Source organism: Microcebus murinus, chromosome 14, assembly GCF_040939455.1.
Source record: "Microcebus murinus isolate Inina chromosome 14, M.murinus_Inina_mat1.0, whole genome shotgun sequence".
Classification (NCBI taxonomy): domain Eukaryota; kingdom Metazoa; phylum Chordata; class Mammalia; order Primates; family Cheirogaleidae; genus Microcebus; species Microcebus murinus.
Genome location: NC_134117.1, coordinates 61,734,464 through 61,751,182, shown reverse-complemented (window position 1 = coordinate 61,751,182; position 16,719 = coordinate 61,734,464).

Sequence of the window (16,719 nt, the reverse complement as noted above, 5' to 3'; positions counted from 1 at the left end):
GCATTACATGGGCAGATCTGAACCCCGGGACCTTCCGCCAGGGGACAGTGTGTGTGCTGGGTGCTCACCTGCTCTCAGCCCTCCCCTCCTGCCCAAGGTCTCGCTCCTCTTAGGTTGCTGTGCTCTCACTTTTCTCAGCATCTAAACCTCTTAGGAAAGGACTAGGAAGGTGTGAGTGACCAGTCACACTTAACCCCATCCCTGGACGTTTTGCATTTAAATAAGGGACAAGGCCTATGTTAAGGCAATGGGCCTAACTGGTGGCACTGTAGACTCTGATTAGCAGTCAGAGAAGTGTGGGGAGTGAGAAAGTGTTCCTGGCCCTGAAGATATGTCCGTTCACCACTGTACGTTCCTCTTGCACATTGTGTCCTTCCTGAATTAGAACCAGAGAGGGGGCTGAGATGAACGACTAAGGCAAGAGCACCATCCTCACTCCCGTGTTCTCCAGGGATCGTGGGTGCAGAGGGGGGCAGGTAGAAAGGCCACGTTTCAGCCATCTCCATTTAGGACTTCAACTCGATTTCTGCTCCACTCAACCCAGGGGAGGTTGCAGCTGGAATGACTGTCCCCCTCAACCCTGGCTGTGCCCTCTGCTCCCTCCCTGCAGGGTCCCCGGGGTGCCCTGCAACCCACCAGCACCGGCACCCTCTTAGCCCAGGAGACCTGTGGACACAGCCCCAATCCCCAGGGACAATCCCAGGAAAGACGGGGCATTCTCAGTGCTTGTCTTCAGCTCCTCCAGCCCTGCCGTCCAGTGCCCTTCCCCTCCCCAGACCCAGCACGTCACAGGGTCTCTCCCCTGCGTCCAGCCCTACTCTGCAGAGACAGCAGCAAACTTGCAGATGGAGGTGTCAGTGGCCAGTGGGGCTTCCCCTGTGACTGCCCCGACAGGTGTGCATGGTGGCTGCCCAGTGAGAAGAGAAGCCGTTCAAAGGCAGAGAGCAAAGTCACACCTGGGAACAAAGGGAAGCCGCCTAGCAAGGCAGGGCAGGGGGCGTTTGCAGGAGACAGCCTGGCCGGGTACAGGGGCTACAGGTAGGACACAGCTGAAGGCCCACCAGCCACTGATGCTACCACTGACAGGGGCCACCTGGGGGCCTCTTCAGGGTGGGTGCAGCAGGTGGCCACAAAGCCATGTGAGGAGGGCAGACAGCTGGCGTGGGTATGGGGGGGAGCTGGAGGGGAAGGGCGAGGGCCAAGGAGGGTGTGCACGAGGGCGGGCATGCTGGGAGCTCTGGGAGTCCCAGGGGAGAGCTGGGAGCAGCAGGAGATGCAGGGAAAGGGGGCGGGGTCAGTGAGAAGAGGGCGGGCATGGGAGCCTGGCCACACTGCAGACTTGACTTCAGTGAGGAGGGAAACAAAGGCAGGCCCTCTCTGCCAGCGTCCACGGATCAAAGGGCAGAGACAGAGGGCACGTGGGGACAGGCTGGCGTCCTCCCAACTGTCCTGCAGGTGGTCATGTCTTCAGCAGGAGACGAGATGCTAGGCGACTGAGGGGTGAGGCAGTGGGGGGGGGGCGTTTGGGAGGTGAGAAGCAGTCACTGTGGGACTGAAGGAATCTCACCTGTAGGGGACACCCGGCATGCACATCTCAGACACTTTGAGGGACTGCAGACCTGAGTGAAGACTGCCCTGGTCCCTGAGCGTGGGACCTGTTCTAACCACCCGTGTACAGACCAGGAACGCGTGTGCCCCAGCCAGAGGTGGTGTCCACCCTGCTCCGCCTGCCTGTCAGGACCCTCCGGGAAGCGCAGACCCCTGACTCCCCGCAGCAGACGCTACTGGGTTCCGCCACTGGGGCTCGCTGTGTGGCCACGATAATCGGCCAGCTCAGCCTGCAGGTACAGGCGTGTGCATGCGTGTGTGCGCGTGAGAGAGTCAGAGAGAGAGATTGAGAGAGAGAGCGCTTGGAGAGTTTGAGAGAGAGAGCGGCAGCGCCAGCAGGTGCCCCAGTCTCAGTGGGTGGGAGTGAGGGCTGGTGTTGGGGAGAAGGGGAGAGGGTGCACAGCTGAGAGGAAGGCCTCTTCCACGGGTGCCCGACAGGGCACAGGGCCCAAGGGCTTGTGTGCTTCGAGCCTTTCAGGGTGCCTGAGCCCGCCCAGCTGGGCATCTGCTCTGCCTGGCAGGAGGCTGCAGGTTCCCTGGGAGGCGCGTGGGCTGGAACCGTGAGCACTGGGGGCGTAGGGTGGTGCAGCTGCCCCTCCCAGTACTCTCCTGCCTCTCCGTGTTTTAAACAAACATCTCCAGGCTCCAGAAAGGGGACATCAAGTCCAACAGTAGGAAAGTGACAACAAATGGGTATGAAACAGCTATATATTGGAACAGTCACCTTCCTTTGGATTCTGTGACTCTGCAAACATTGACGTTTTAAAATAAATTTTTAGCATCAGTCTAATTATCACGTACAGCAGGGGATAATCGTCTGTCACACTGCTTCCCCGTCATCTCAGCCCCAGGCCTCAAGAAGGCTCTGGGGCACTGAGGCAGGAAGACCCCTGGGGATGAGGTGCAGGAGACGCCCCTCAGGACCAGTGCCCGCTGCCCCCTGCCCCGCGTGCACCTCTGCAGACTCGGCCCCTACTGGTCTCTGAGACAGCCTGAGCCCCGCCCCTCCCCTTCAGGGCCTCTGGACTATCTGGTGAGCACCCACCCAGGGCCACCTGCTCTCAGATCCCACGACACCTTCCGAGGGTGCCCTGCAGCCCCAGGGTAGCAGGGAAATACAGAGGGAAGGGTCAGGATTTCTGGTTATAATAACTGGATCCAGCAATCCTGGATCGGTAGCCTGGGCCGGTGTCTGGCGCTGCACCCCCAGGACTGGGGTTGCTGGCTGACCCTGTGCTCTGCAGGGGCTGCATGTCCCCGCAGACATCCATCCTCTTTAGTGCTTGGCCCACCTTAGACCCTGGAACCCACACACTAAAGGCTTAAAGAGGAGAGACCTGCACCTCCTCCCCACATCTGAGTAGTTGGGGACCCATAAGAAGTCTTAGGAGTCACTTGTCCCCCCCAAGGTTTTCATGGTTGCGGGGGACAAGGTCAAATTAGATGGGACAAGAGTAGCTAGAAGGGAGCCAAGGTCTACAAAGCAGAGTGGTGGGTCCCCCTCGGTTCAGGAAAGAGCTGGAGTTAACTTCAAAGAGCCCTGGATGCTGCCCCGAACTCTGGATGCCCTCAGGTAACTTCCTGGACCTCTCTGGGCCTCTGTTTTGCCATCAGTAAAAGAGGATGGTCACTCTGGCTAACAGAACTACAGGTGGACATGACATGATGGCGGTGGCAAGGGCCTGGCAGAGCCTTGGAAAGTGCCCTCCATAAGGCAATCACTCTGCCACCCTCACCAAAATCTTATTTTCAAAGAGCTGCCCTCAGGCATGGACAATTTCAGGGTAACTTGGAGCCCTCTCCTGGCCCGTTCCGCCTGGGGCTTCCAGAAGACAAGCTTGTGTGAGGCAGCCCTGTTCCATGGGCTGAGGTCATTTCTCTCAGGACCAGGGCAGGCCTTGGCCCCATGTCCAGGGCGTCCCAGGCAACTATCTGTGACAAGCCGGGGCTGAGGTGTGGTGGAAGCCCAGGCTCTCCATGGCCTGCTATTGCAGGGACCGAAACTGCCCTCCCCTGGCTCACGTGATGACGTCCGAGGCAAAGGGAACCTGCCCAAAGGCAGGATCATGGGGCTCTCACATGTTGGGGTTCCTCAGAGACTGGGCGTGTTTGGGGGCCCCAGGGCCGGGTGGCAGGGATCACTTACCTTCCTGCTGCACAGACAGCAGAGCCCAGAGCAGCAGCGGCACAGCAGGGGGGATGAGCCAGTAGCAGTCCTGGAAAAGGCTCTGGGGGAGGGGAACATCCCTGACAGTCCAGCAGATAAGGCAAATGTCAGCAGCTGGGGGGCCTGGGGGGCCTCTTCCCCACCAACTGCCACCCATCTGCCCGCACTCCCTTGGCCCCAGACAGCCTCACCTAAGGGGCCACAGTGGGCAGGAGCTGGGGCTGGTCTCCACCTTTCGGGGATCAGCCACTACCTGCGCCACCACGTGGGAAGCCAACACTGCAGAAGAGTCTGGCTGCACCCGCGGCAGCGCTCTAGTTTCCTGAGAGAGGGAAGGGACAGCAGAGGAGTAGGGACGGCCCCTGACAGCCCTGCTGGGTCTCAGAATGCCCTTCCCACGGAGCGTGCTGCCACGACTCACACACGTGTAAACACGCACACAAGTGTAAACACACACACTTGCACACAGATACACCTGTACATTGGCCAACACAGACACACTCGGAAACACACACACATTTACTACACACGTACACACAGGCATGTGCAACGTGCACACGCACACGGGGCGCGCCAGTGGCTTCAGGGAGCTTTTCCTGGGTTGAGGCGCCATGCTGTGAAAGGGAGGTAGCAGGTCCTGACCCCACAGTTGCACCAACTGCCCAACTGCCCTTCAGTTCACCTGCATCTAACCTTCTCCCTGAGAACTGCCTTTCTGCCAAGCCCTGACTGTGTAGCCCGGGCTGTTTCTGAGATGTGTGAACACGCTAATGGCCACAGTCCCTGCTAAAAGGCGGAGTACATTTTAATATGAACGTCTTTCATCCTTGAATAACACAAAGCTCTGAAAGAATTAGGCTCAGGTTTTCACATATCAACCCAAAAATATTTTGGACTAACTCCAAAATAAAAACATTCACCTGGGGAAGAATTTTTTTCCCAAAATATAGACCACCACGGAATAGAAGCGCTACTTCACAGCCCTAAGCGGGACTTGGGCACCGCCAGGCTCCCCTGTGCACGGGGAGGAGGAAGCTCAGGGAAACGCCTGCTTAGGCGGGTGGCGCTGATGGGGCAGAGCTGCCACTTTACATCCATTTCCAGCTGCCCTGGGCAGAGCTGGGACAAGTCACTGAACGCTGAGTGCTCTGCTGGTACCCAGGTTTCTCCTGAGTCCCACACTTAGCTGTGGTGGAGAGCCAGAGCCGCCATCCCTCCCTCCAGAGCCCAGCAGCTGACTGAGGGGAAGGAGTCTGAGATGAACCAAAGGTTTTCTGTCAGGGCTTGGCTGACAGGATGGCTTCCTGAGTGCGCAAACGGGGGCGTGGCCTCGCGGTCAAGGGAGCAGCTGTGCTCACGTGAGAGCAAGTTGGCAAAGGGGCGGGGCGAAGCAGAAGAGATAAGGGTCAGGAACCGCAGGGGCGGAGCCAGTGTCTGATTGACAGTCGAGAGGCCAATGAGAGAAGGCAGGCCACACCAAGGAATGCGCCACCTTCAGTTAAACTGTCAGTGTGCATGAGAAATTTAACTGGTATTGCCTGTCAGGTTCTTACCTTCCCCGGGCTTGGCCTAGCGCTCTCAAAACTGACCTTTTCTGGCGGTCTTAGAACCCATTCGTGGACTCTCTCCTCCGTCGTCTGTAGGTTTCTCCACAGGCGCTGGTGAGCACTATTACCACGTCCATTTCACAGGTGCGGCAGCTGAGGCTTAGAGGTAGGAACCTCAGCAAGGCCACAGCTGGGATCCCACTCTTGGCACCTGACCCCAGAGCCCATCCTGTCCAGCGCGCTGCAGTTCCACTGGCCCGGACACCTAGGAATCAAGGCGGAGCAGGGCCGGTAAAGGGACCCGGATGAGTGCAGTTGAGCAGATTGCTGGCGGCAGTGTCCTCGGAGTGGACGTAAATAGTGATAAGTAGCTGTTGGGTCCCACACGGCGTGAGAGCTCAGAGGATGCAGATGGGAGGGGAGTCAGGAGACAGGAAGGTGAGAATGTGGGTGTCATGGGCCAGGCTGTCCCCCAGCTGGCAGAGCCTGGCAGCACTGCAGTCTGATGTGGCTTTGGGTTACCCCCAGGTGCAGAAAAGCTGTTCCCTCGGGGCTGTGGTGTTTCCCAGGTGTGAAGTTCAGCATTTAGGAGCACAGCAGTACTACAGTCCCTAGGAGACAGTTGCCTCTGTCTACTAGGGCTGCGACTACAAAATACCACAGAGAAGGTGGCTTAGACAACAGATTTCTTTTCTCATAGCCCCAGAGGCTGAGAAGTCTGAGATCAGGGTGCTGGCAGGTGTGGTTCCTGGCCTGGCCTCTTTCTGGCTTTCAGAGGGTCAGCTTCCATCTGCGTCCTCACATCGTGGGAGGACTCTCCTCTCTCTCTCTCTCTCTCTGTCTCTCTGACTCTCTGTCTCCTTATAAAGCCAGCCATGCTGTTGATTATGACGGCACACTTAGGACTTCATTTAATCTTAACTGCCTCGTTGAAAGCGGTATCTCCACATAGACTCACAATGGGGGTTAGGCCTTCAACACATGGCTTTGGGCAGACACAGTTCATTCCATAACAACGGTTCTTACTCAGTAAGTATGTAATACTGATAGTCGAGCACTGAAGAAATTGAACAGTTTGACAACTCACATGTAACTGAAGTTCTTTCACAAATATTAGCTGGTATAATGCGCATGACATTCCCTGTGCCTGGGTGAGCCTTAGCCGTGGGGGAAAATTCTGAGGAGAACTTGTTTGGGAGCTCATGGTTATCTTCCAGTAGTCACCACCAGAAGGTCTGAGAAAGTTACACCACGTGCCCTTGATGGGCCTTAGTGAATCCATTATTCTCTGATTGACCTAAACATTTCTTGAACTGTCATTTAGCTGGTGCAGCTTCTGGAATAATGAGATCCCTAATGAACACCCCAAGTAAAGGAAAATAATAATGATGTTTATTTTGTATTATTTAATGTTGTCCTTCTAGCTGAAGATACAAGGTAGAGAGATGAAAATTTGAGGTAATCATAAACTCTGAGCCAGCTGAAGAAGTCGGATTGTGGCTCCGTCTCGCACCTGCCTGAGAAGGAGATTGAAAAGACAGGGCATTTACCCGTCAGTGAGGTTCCGGGAGCTGTCTTGAAATCCAAGCCACCTCGCAGTTCTAGTCTGCAAGAAGTCCCACCTTGTCATCAGCTTCTGTTCTTGGTGTTCCCAGACAGTCTCAGTTCTTAACTTTTACCACGTACACTTTCAGCATAACTCCCTTTTACTTTTGCTAGTTCTCCCCTGCAAACAGAGCACTTGACTGGAACAGAGTCATGTGGACCTGGGTTTGAACCCTTGGCTCTTCCCTCATTAGCTGTGACTGTGAGCACAGTTGAGCATCAGTACACAGCTGATCCTTGTGGTGTTGTGGAGATCCAAGGAGAGCCTAAAAGGAAAAGGGCCTGCAGAGGGTTTAGCACCTAGCAGGTGCTCAGAATGTGTGACGTCCCTTTATTCTTCCCCTTTCTGTCATGCTTAAATGACTTTTCAATGACATATTCCTCTCTCAGGATTGAATTCTCCTAGTGTTTTCAAGTCATCTTCCTTATGGTAATCCCTCCACCTGTGTGTGTCTCTGGTCATTTCAATGTCCCCTAAACTATAATTGGAAGAACATAATAGCAACTACCTTCCCCCTTCTAAATGGATTGACACTATCACTTGTCTTCGTGAGGCCAGGTTAGTAAGGATGAATGATGGATCTATTAATATTAACACAATTGGTTTTAAAGTTGTGAACATTTGTCCTTAGATTGACATGGAAATAGCTTGCAGTGAGAGAGGTGTGGGGACCAGGATGGTAGAGTGTGTCTTCCAGATGGTGACTGAAGGAGGAAAGTGGGAGATAAAAGCCCTCTCAGAGAAAATAGGTTCATAAGAGGGGACAAAATATGCTATAAAAATGGAGCAGAAGTTCTTTGCAGACCTTGGTCTAGCAGGGAAACAGAAATAAGGTCATGTCGGGATTGGGAAGCTGTTCCAGGCAAAGCTCAGTGTCTTTGAAGACAACTCTGTAGTCTGGAGCCAAAGAGAAAGCTGTTATTTCCTCAAGACAAAACACTATGGCAGGGGCTCTCCTCTGTACTGGAAATGGGGGCCAGGGAAAACTAAGAAGCACACTAAAGGTATCTGTAAGGTATGGGTGTGTATGCTCCCCTGTGTATGCTCACTCTTACAAGCTGTGCTCATGCTTCTCTGCCTGAGTGCCATGATTTCCACGTGTCCACAGCGGTGTAAAGTGGAGCAGCTGTGGCATGCAAATGCTGCCTTGCAGAGACATGGGAGCAGAATGCTGCAAAGGTCCTCACAGATACCCTCCCTGACCCCAGAGGCGGACATCTTCAAGAGCACATCTGCAAACCTTTCATAGGTGCATTAGAGTGGGATCCAAGCAGCAGGAGAGTGGTAGTACAGGTTTGGTTTTGGGGCTCTCCTAGGCTCCTTCTTGCTATAGCCCCCACATATATCCCTGGATGGGCTGCATGATATTGGCATAGCTTCAAGTGGGCATGGAACGGATGGAGAGGACATGATCTCTGCCTTCCAGGAAATGTACAACCAAGGAGAAACTTGGTAACAAGTATGAAGACTGCTCTTGATTTCAATCCCCTTCTTCCTGGCTCACGAGAGAGCTACAGTATTTATTTTTTTCCCAGGACCATGGTTGATAGAACCCAGTAAGTTCATGGCATTGATTTTGCATTTCCCTTCGTGCCCTATTCCATCCTGAAAGGCTTCCTGGAGGAGCTGCTATTCCAGGCTTTGGAGGTGGCCAAATGGAGATATTTGAGAGTCCAGTGGGCACTATGTGTGTGAATAGTGAGGGAGCGTGATTACAGCAACTGAGAGGTGGTCTTGCTCCCTGTGACTGGTTGCTTTTGCAGAGATTTTCATGTTAGAAGTTAGGCAAAGTAGCCTGTGAGTTTATCTTTCTTTGTAGTAGTCACTTTGTCTATGAAAGTGTTAAACACAGCTGGAGGCTGTGAGGTCAGTTAGGCTCAAGGCAAATGAGGATGTGAATGGCTGTGGACGCCATGCCCCACAGCACTGAATCTTTCCAGATTTCTCTGGACACACCAATGCTTTAATGTTGAGAAACACAGAAATAACTGGCTTCTTCACAGATTCAGCATTCTGTCTTAATCTCCAGGAAGTAGTTGACTGAGCACTGGAGGAATGTGATCAAGGGCCCCTGAGTCTTTCCTCCCTGGCTGGGAGTGAGGGAGGCATTTATTCCAGGTTGGCCATGGAGGAGAGGGGGAGGGCTGTGGCAATGGCCCCCAGCATGTCTCCTGTGTTTATTTCGTTTTATAGGAAGTACTGTGTGCTGGTGAAATGAGTATGTTTCTGTGCGGGGATCTCCTAGAAGACAAGGACCTGTACATCTACATCAATGAGATGATGAAGGAAGAGGACAGCTTTAGCCCCAGCTCCAGGGGTCCCACCTCCAGCCCCAGCCAGAAGCCCACCCTCTGCAGGGCAGGGCAGGGGCACAGGCATCGTGGAGAAGGTGAGCTGGGAGACCTGGACATTGCCACTCAGCCTGAAGCACAAACACTGCCATTCTAGCTGACAGAATAAACTGTCACCCACACAGAGTGAAGCGGACATCCTCACCCCGTCCCTCACCCCACTGGGATGACAGGTCAGGGGTGGGGAGTGTAGACTGAGGCCAGAGCTGGGGCAGGGGAGGCACTAAGTTCGGGATACTGTGTGTGTCGTCTGTGGCACTTGGTCATTACCACTCCTGGTGTCCAGGGTTGGAACGTGAGGATCGAAGGCCAGAGGGCGTGTGGGGGACGGCTATCTTGCAGAGAAGGCTCCCTTCCACCCCTGCTGAGGGCCAAAGGGCTTGGGTTGTGGCCCTAACCCTTGGCCAACTGGCCTAAGGCGTGGGGTTCGCTGCCTCAGCATAGCACAGACCGAACCCTCATGCCCAAGGGGTCTCAACCTGGGCCCCCCGTACCATGCCTAGGGCAGACCCAGTGCCCTTTGGCCCCCCAACCCCCATGGTCTCCCCTCCCTGTATTCTCGCCTGAGGTGGAAATTACAAGTAGGGGGGCTGCCCCAGGGCTTGTTCCATCAGAGCCACCTCTGTGGCGCTGTCACTCAAGACCATGAAGGCTGAGGTGTTGCTGGGCTCAGATAGCAGGCTGATCAGTCTGGGCAAGGACACCTGGGAGGGGATGTGCCAGAGGGTCAGTGCCAGACCTGACTCAGCACCACCACGTGACCTCCAACCCCATGACCTTGGGTGTTTGTCCTGCAGGGACCTATGAGGCCTGCAGCCGCCTCTTCTCCAGACAGGTCTATGCTGTCTGTCTCTGACCCTGTCTCTCTCTCCTCTCACCCCGGGTTGGTAAAATGTCACCATGGTGCTTATTAAAATAACACCAGGAAGGACTTGGTCAGACAGAGGGCTTTCTTGAAATTTTGAATGGTGTGACTTTGTCATCGCCTTCACTGGGGAACATATGAACAGGCAGAAGAAACACCAGAGATTAGGATTCGGCTTCATGGGAGGGAAAGTGGCTGCCTGTAGGGAGGACAGGACCTCCCAGCAGGGCCCTCCATGGCCTGTTGACCCCTCCATAGCACAGCAGCTTCCCGGGCCCCCAGGGACCCTTGGAGGCTGCTGTGAGCAGACAGGGCATATCATATCCCCCTTTCGTACATAAGGGGAAAGTCAGCCCATAGAGCAATTTGTTCAAGAGGTCACAGCCAGACGTTGGCAGAGGGACTCGAACTCCAGACTCACCACACAGCGACCATCGTGTGCTCCCCTGAACCCCTTCTCAGAGGAGGCCCAGGCCCCAGGTGGGAAGAGACAGAGGGAAGAAGGGTGGAAGAGAGAGGACAAGGGGGAGATGGAGGGCAGGGAGAAGAAGGCAGTCTGGGGGACAGAGGAGTGGGCTGGGAGCCAGGAGAGGAGGAATGCAGAGGCCTGTGTGACGCCTGATGTTTGTACCGTCTGCAGGACTTTCAAAGACATGAGTCCAATGTCCGCTTCATTCTGGAGGAAGAAGGAAAGAACTAAAATCTGGAAGCAATGCCCGCTGACCTGCATGGGACAAGGTTTCCCGGGGCCACTGACCAGGTTTGGGAAGGGCAAAGTCCCCCGACCCTAGTCCTGCCGGCCTAGCCTCCTGTCCCTGCTCTGCTCCACACCCTGCCCTTTTTCTCTCCCCTCCTCTCAGCCTTTCTGCTGCCTCAGGCCCCCTCAGGGCTGGCCCTGCTCACTGAGTAGTCCCACTGGCTGAGCTTCAGGAGGTAATCTATGACCACCCTGCCCTCGGGAAGGGTCAGGTAGTCACGCTGCCCTAGCGCCTCCAGGAACCTCAGGAGGGCCATGCGAACCTGCAGGGTCAGAGGGCATCACATGCAACACAGCAACGGACCTCAGGGACACCATCTGACCCCTTGGGTTCCAAGTGAGGACACAGAGAACCTCAGCAAGTTAGGGAGTACTTCAAGGAACTCAGGTCTCCCGAGTCCAAGTCGACTGTGACTCTTCAGTGGACTCTGTGGCCATGACAGAGCACAGTCACTGAACTTGACCACTTCCAATGCTCCCTGAAGTTCTCACTGACATCCCTGCCACCGTCCTCCTGGAGAACTCTGAGTGCTGGGCTTGTTCACACCGTGTGTCCCCACAGGTGTCTGCATAGAGGGAATCTGAGTCCAGAAACAGGACTTGGGCCCCTGTCTTTCAAGATGATGCCACTGTCCTACATTTGGTGCTCACAGCCAGGGTGCCCCGTTCTTGCTGCCCCAACGCTTGTCCCACACGGTCAGAGCTGGGAGTCCCTGCTGCCTGCGACCCTGGCTTGGAGCTTGTTCAAAGTACAGCGGCTCAGACCCCACGCCACACATGATGCCTGAGGCTCTTCTCCCTCAGCAAACTGTGCATCCAGGAACTGAGGAGTGTCATCTGGAGCTCCATGGCTCCCCTGAGGACACCACAGTGCTGCCCAGAGCAAAGGCTCCGAATGAGGCAGGTGGAAACACCTTTCTGGTGCTTTACTCTTCCTGGGCTTTGAGAACTGCAATGTATCCTGAGGGCAAGTCCTGAGGGTAGGACTGGCTTGGGCAGCCCACTCTCCCTTCCTCCTCCTTCACCAACCCTCTCCCCCTCCGTGAACAAGACCACAAGGTCTCAGAGGCAATGGCCCTCCCAGCACAAACATGCAGCCCTTCAGCTCACTGGTCTTCGATCCTTCTGTGTCACTGAGATGACCGAGGCCAGCACCTCCCTCATCAGCCTTTCTGCCTGGGGTGCTAGAGAAAACACAGGCATGCAGACAAAGGTCAGCTTCCTCCCCCTCCTCTGCTGCTTCAGGTGACATAAGACACACAGGTGGGAGGACTTCCAGGTACAGTCTCGGCCTTCAGAGGCCAGGTGGCATCTTCATGGTGTCTGTCTCTGCCACCCCTCTGCCTGCCAACTGCAGTGAGATCAACCAGCCTAGATGGAAATGTGCCCTGAAGCGGTCCTCTCAGCAAGCTGGTATTGGAGCCTCCACCCTTGCCAGCCTCCCGTGGCTGCCCACACAGATGCCCCTGTGCAGCCAAGCTGTGATCCCACCCTCTGTGTCTCAGCCTGTAGACCTTGATCCAGGCTCTTCTTCACTGTGAGCTCCCTCTCCTAGCCATGGTGACAACTCTTTAACCTGCCTTTGGTCCATCCCCTCCATGAGCCCATCCCAGCCCTTGAGGGATCCCTCCCTGCATTCCTGCCCAGCGTCGTCATGCACCTGTTTCAGTAACTTAGTGCACGTGGCCTGGCATCATTTCCCTGCAGGAACAGCCTCACCTTGCTGCCCACCAGCGAGCTCATGGACAATGAGGCCTGAGTTGTACTCATGTGTGTGCCTCAGTGCCCAGCACTGTGTCGCACACACAGACAGTGTTTAACATAAGCAGGTGACTGCAGGTGGAGCCCATTCTTCCAGGCGACAGTCAAAGAGAAACTACGGTAACCACCTGCATAGCAAGCGCTGTTCTAAGCTCACCACATACTGTCAGTTCATTTAATGATCACTTAAACCCCCTACAGAGAGGTAATATTTTTATCCCCATTTTTCAGAAGAAGTTATAGATGCACAAAATCAAAAAGGGGTTGCCCAAAGCTGCACAGCTAGTAAGAGGCAAAGCCAAGATTTGAACCACCTGAGTTCACTTTGAGTTTAAAAACGTGCTTTTAACTTCTAGACTTGACTGTTGCCCAGAGAAAGAAATCTCCTAGGAAATAGCAAGTCCTGGAACCCCAGCCCCCCACGCCATCCCACTCACCTCCAGGGACCACCTCCCTGAAGGACTCAAGGGCTGACAGCACCGTGGACTCCTCTTTTGATGGGATTGCCCTCTGCAGAACGTTGACTGTGGTATCCAGGCATAAGTGTCCTACCAGGAGGGTGTGAAGACAGACTCCTGGGGATTTGTGAGTGGCAGGGAATAAGTAGGAGGAAATCATGCTCCCAGCAACCACTGAGGCTATGGCTGAATAAATCAGGGCCATCAGGATGGAGAAAGGAACGAGGGAGGTAGAGAACCAGTGTCTGTCCGCATCACCGTGTACCAGATACGGTGCCAGAGGCTCTCCCTGAGCCAGATCTTGGCCCTCCCCTGCCCCCTGCATTCCCCGCCCTAGGCCAGCACACTGTGCTCATCACTGCTGAAGTGACATTATTTGACTTTATTCTGAGCTGCAGGTCCCATGGAAGAAAGGGAAGGCAGTCCCAGGCTATGTGAGTGGAAACCAAAGGAGTGGGGGGCTAATGCCTGTGCCCTTTCAGATCCATTTCATTTCACGCAGAGCTCTCAGGAACTCCTTTGCATCTTGTCTAGAAGGATGGAAGCCCCCAGGAAGACTTTGGCCCCCCTCCAGTCCTGGAAGAGGCAAAATGGTCCTGAGTACACAAACATACTCATACACAAGTGAATGCAGACACACACACACACACACACACACACACACACACACCCCTGGGGCTAGGGAAAGGTGTTGATTTACTCAGCAGGTTAAATGCCCTCAAGGCTAAGGTTTGGGTCTCTTCACAAATTGGTGGTGGCTGGCTCTCTTTGTCATTCATCTGTAGGGAGAACATGGCCTTCAGACTAAAACCAGGGCCCCTGGGCATGGTTGAGGAAATGTAGGCATGAAGCCAAGAAAGACATGGTGCTTGCCTATAAGGAAAGCAGGAAAATGCAACCCAGGAATCCACATTCCCCTCCCCATAGGGAGAAAGACGGTGGCCAAAAAGTCAAATAGCAGGAAAGTATCAATTTTGCTAAATTTTGCAGACTGAAATCTGATCTTTTTCTTTTACTCAAAACTCCTTCCTAAGAAGGCCAGCTGAGTCAGGCTGACAAATGGTAAATCCCCACTAAGCATCTTTTGTTAACCAAATAAAGGGGTCATTTACTTCCTAACCTGATTCAGCTATAGCATTAACATCACCTAAAAGATAAAAAGCCCCTATCTTAACTCAAGAATCCTAGCAGATGCCTATCTTAAACTTGAAACATTCTTCTGTCTGGACCTCCCAGAGTGCTCACACCTTTATCTTAAATTAAGCATATCCTTTCTGGTCTTTTAGATAAAGCCTAACTCTCTCAGCCAATTGCCAGCCAAAGAATCTTTAAACCCACCTATAACCTGTAGGCCCACCTTTTTGGACCAAACCAATGTATGCCTCCCAAGTACTGATTTATGACTTTACCTATAATCTTTTCTCCCTGAAATGTATAAAAACCAAACTGTATCCAGCCTCAGCCAGTCCACTTGCCCAGGGTCTCTTGGCAGTGGCTCTGGGTTATGGTCCTCAAATTTGGCTCAGAATAAATCTCTTGAAAACTATTTTACAGAGTTTCGCTTTTTTTCCATTGACAACACCAATGGTCCTCCTCCACTCCATAACAGGGAAGTCTGCACATTTCCCACAGGCAGATGGAGAGGCTGGGGCTTCTGCCCTTTTCCCAAAGTTCAGGGGGACCAACAAAGGCCCTTCACCCCAGGAAACATACAGATGTGTCCAACTGTCCTCACTGGAAAGATCTCATTTTGTGTCCAGAATCCAGGCATGTCACTGTTCCGGGGAAGCCTGAGGTGTGTAAGGCTGAGATCCCCACGTGAAAGACACCTGTGCTGTGTGCAGTGGCGCCCTGGTGGGGGGAAGCCGTCCCCTCCAAAGCAGGGAGAAAGGGGAGTCCAGGATGGCTCTACTGCCGCGGCACTCACCTGCTTCAGGAGGATGCCTGCCAGCTCCTCTGCCCAGGATTGTACCTTGCGACCTCCGTGTTTGCTGCGGTACAGGGCTTTCAGGACGCCGCAGAGACACTGTGTGAGGAAGGACAGTCAGGGTTAGGCTTCCCGGCCCTTCCACAGCCTCAGGGGAAATACTCTTTCCTCACATCTTCTCTTCAAGGAGGAGCCAAGCCATAGTCACTGCACATGGCTCTCTTAGACTTTTTCAAGGCAGGCTCAGGGGCCAGTTCTTCCACAGCTCAACTCAGCCAGAAACTGTCCTTTCGCCTCACCCAACAAGCTAGACTGATTTTCAAATAACCCCATCATTCCACAGAAACTGCCAGGGCAATCCACACTCCAAGTGTAGGCTGACTTCAAAGAAACAGGATGACATAACCATGGCCAAAGCAAGAACCAGTTCTATTGTTCTCTGACATTAAAATTTATGAAAACTAACTCTAAAAACCTGAAGAGCTCCCTTCCGCCTTGTGGATTCTTCTGTTTTCTGGCTTATTCTTACCACTGGAGTGAGGAAACAGCCTTAGATTCTACATGTGAGCACATGCCCTTTGATTTTTTTTTTAAAAACCATCATTGTGGAAGGATAATTGACATATAATAAACTGCACATACTAAATGTACAATTTGAGGAATTTTGACCAATGTATATACACCTGTGAAACTGTCACCACAATTAAAAGAATGAACATTTCCATCATCCCCAAGAGTTGGACCTTTCTCTGTGTAATCCCTCCTTTCCTGCCCTACCCCAGGCCACCAGGGCTCTGCTTTCTGTCAATGTAGACCTGTCCCTTGTATTTTACCAAACCACCAAATTGTTTTCCAAAGTGGTGTTCCCATTCATTCTAATAGATGTGTACTGGAGTCTCAAATATTCCCATTTTCTTAGGACTTTTTCAATGTCTCACAGCAATGATAAGTGAACGCTAGGACGGAACGCACAAACCTCAGTTTACTCAGATTTACAATTCTTGGAAACAGTTTTGGGGTCACATTCCAGTTTAGATTCTTGCTCGCTGACCAGCTAATGTGTGGTGATACTTGTCCATCCCCAAGGAAACCAAGAAACAGAGGGAGATGGCGGATGTCCATAAAGTGACAGAAATGAAGACTATATCTTCCCACAGCCTTTTTTTATTAAGAGAAAAAGGACTTTAATGCAAGCTGAAAGGAAGTGAAAATAGACTGCAAGGTGCAGAGTGGGCCATTGTCTGCATGGTCTCTGGTCTTCTGACTGCCTTTAAACTCCCTAATTTCTGCCAGCTGATAAGGAGCTAATCTGCTAAAGTAATCTGTCCTAATTAGGCAAGGAGTGTAATGAGTCATTAGGTAAGGCAAGGAAGGGATATCAAGGACCAGATAAGGCACCTTAGGTAAGGAGCTAGTTTTGGCCACTGTAAACTTAAGCCATCATTCAGTCTTCACTGGTGGGTGGGTGGCAGTCTCTACTTGTTCCTGCAGAATCCTAGCCATGCCTCATTCTTTATCCAAATTGCTGTCTGATTTAAATGGCCCTTCTAAACCTAGTGGCTAGTTTTGGAAAATCTTAGCTGCTGATGTCCATCTTCAGCTGCCCTTCCTGTTTGTGCCCCTCTCCCCCCCCCCTGGCAAATTCGCAACAGCTGCCTCTTGTGTTCCTGGG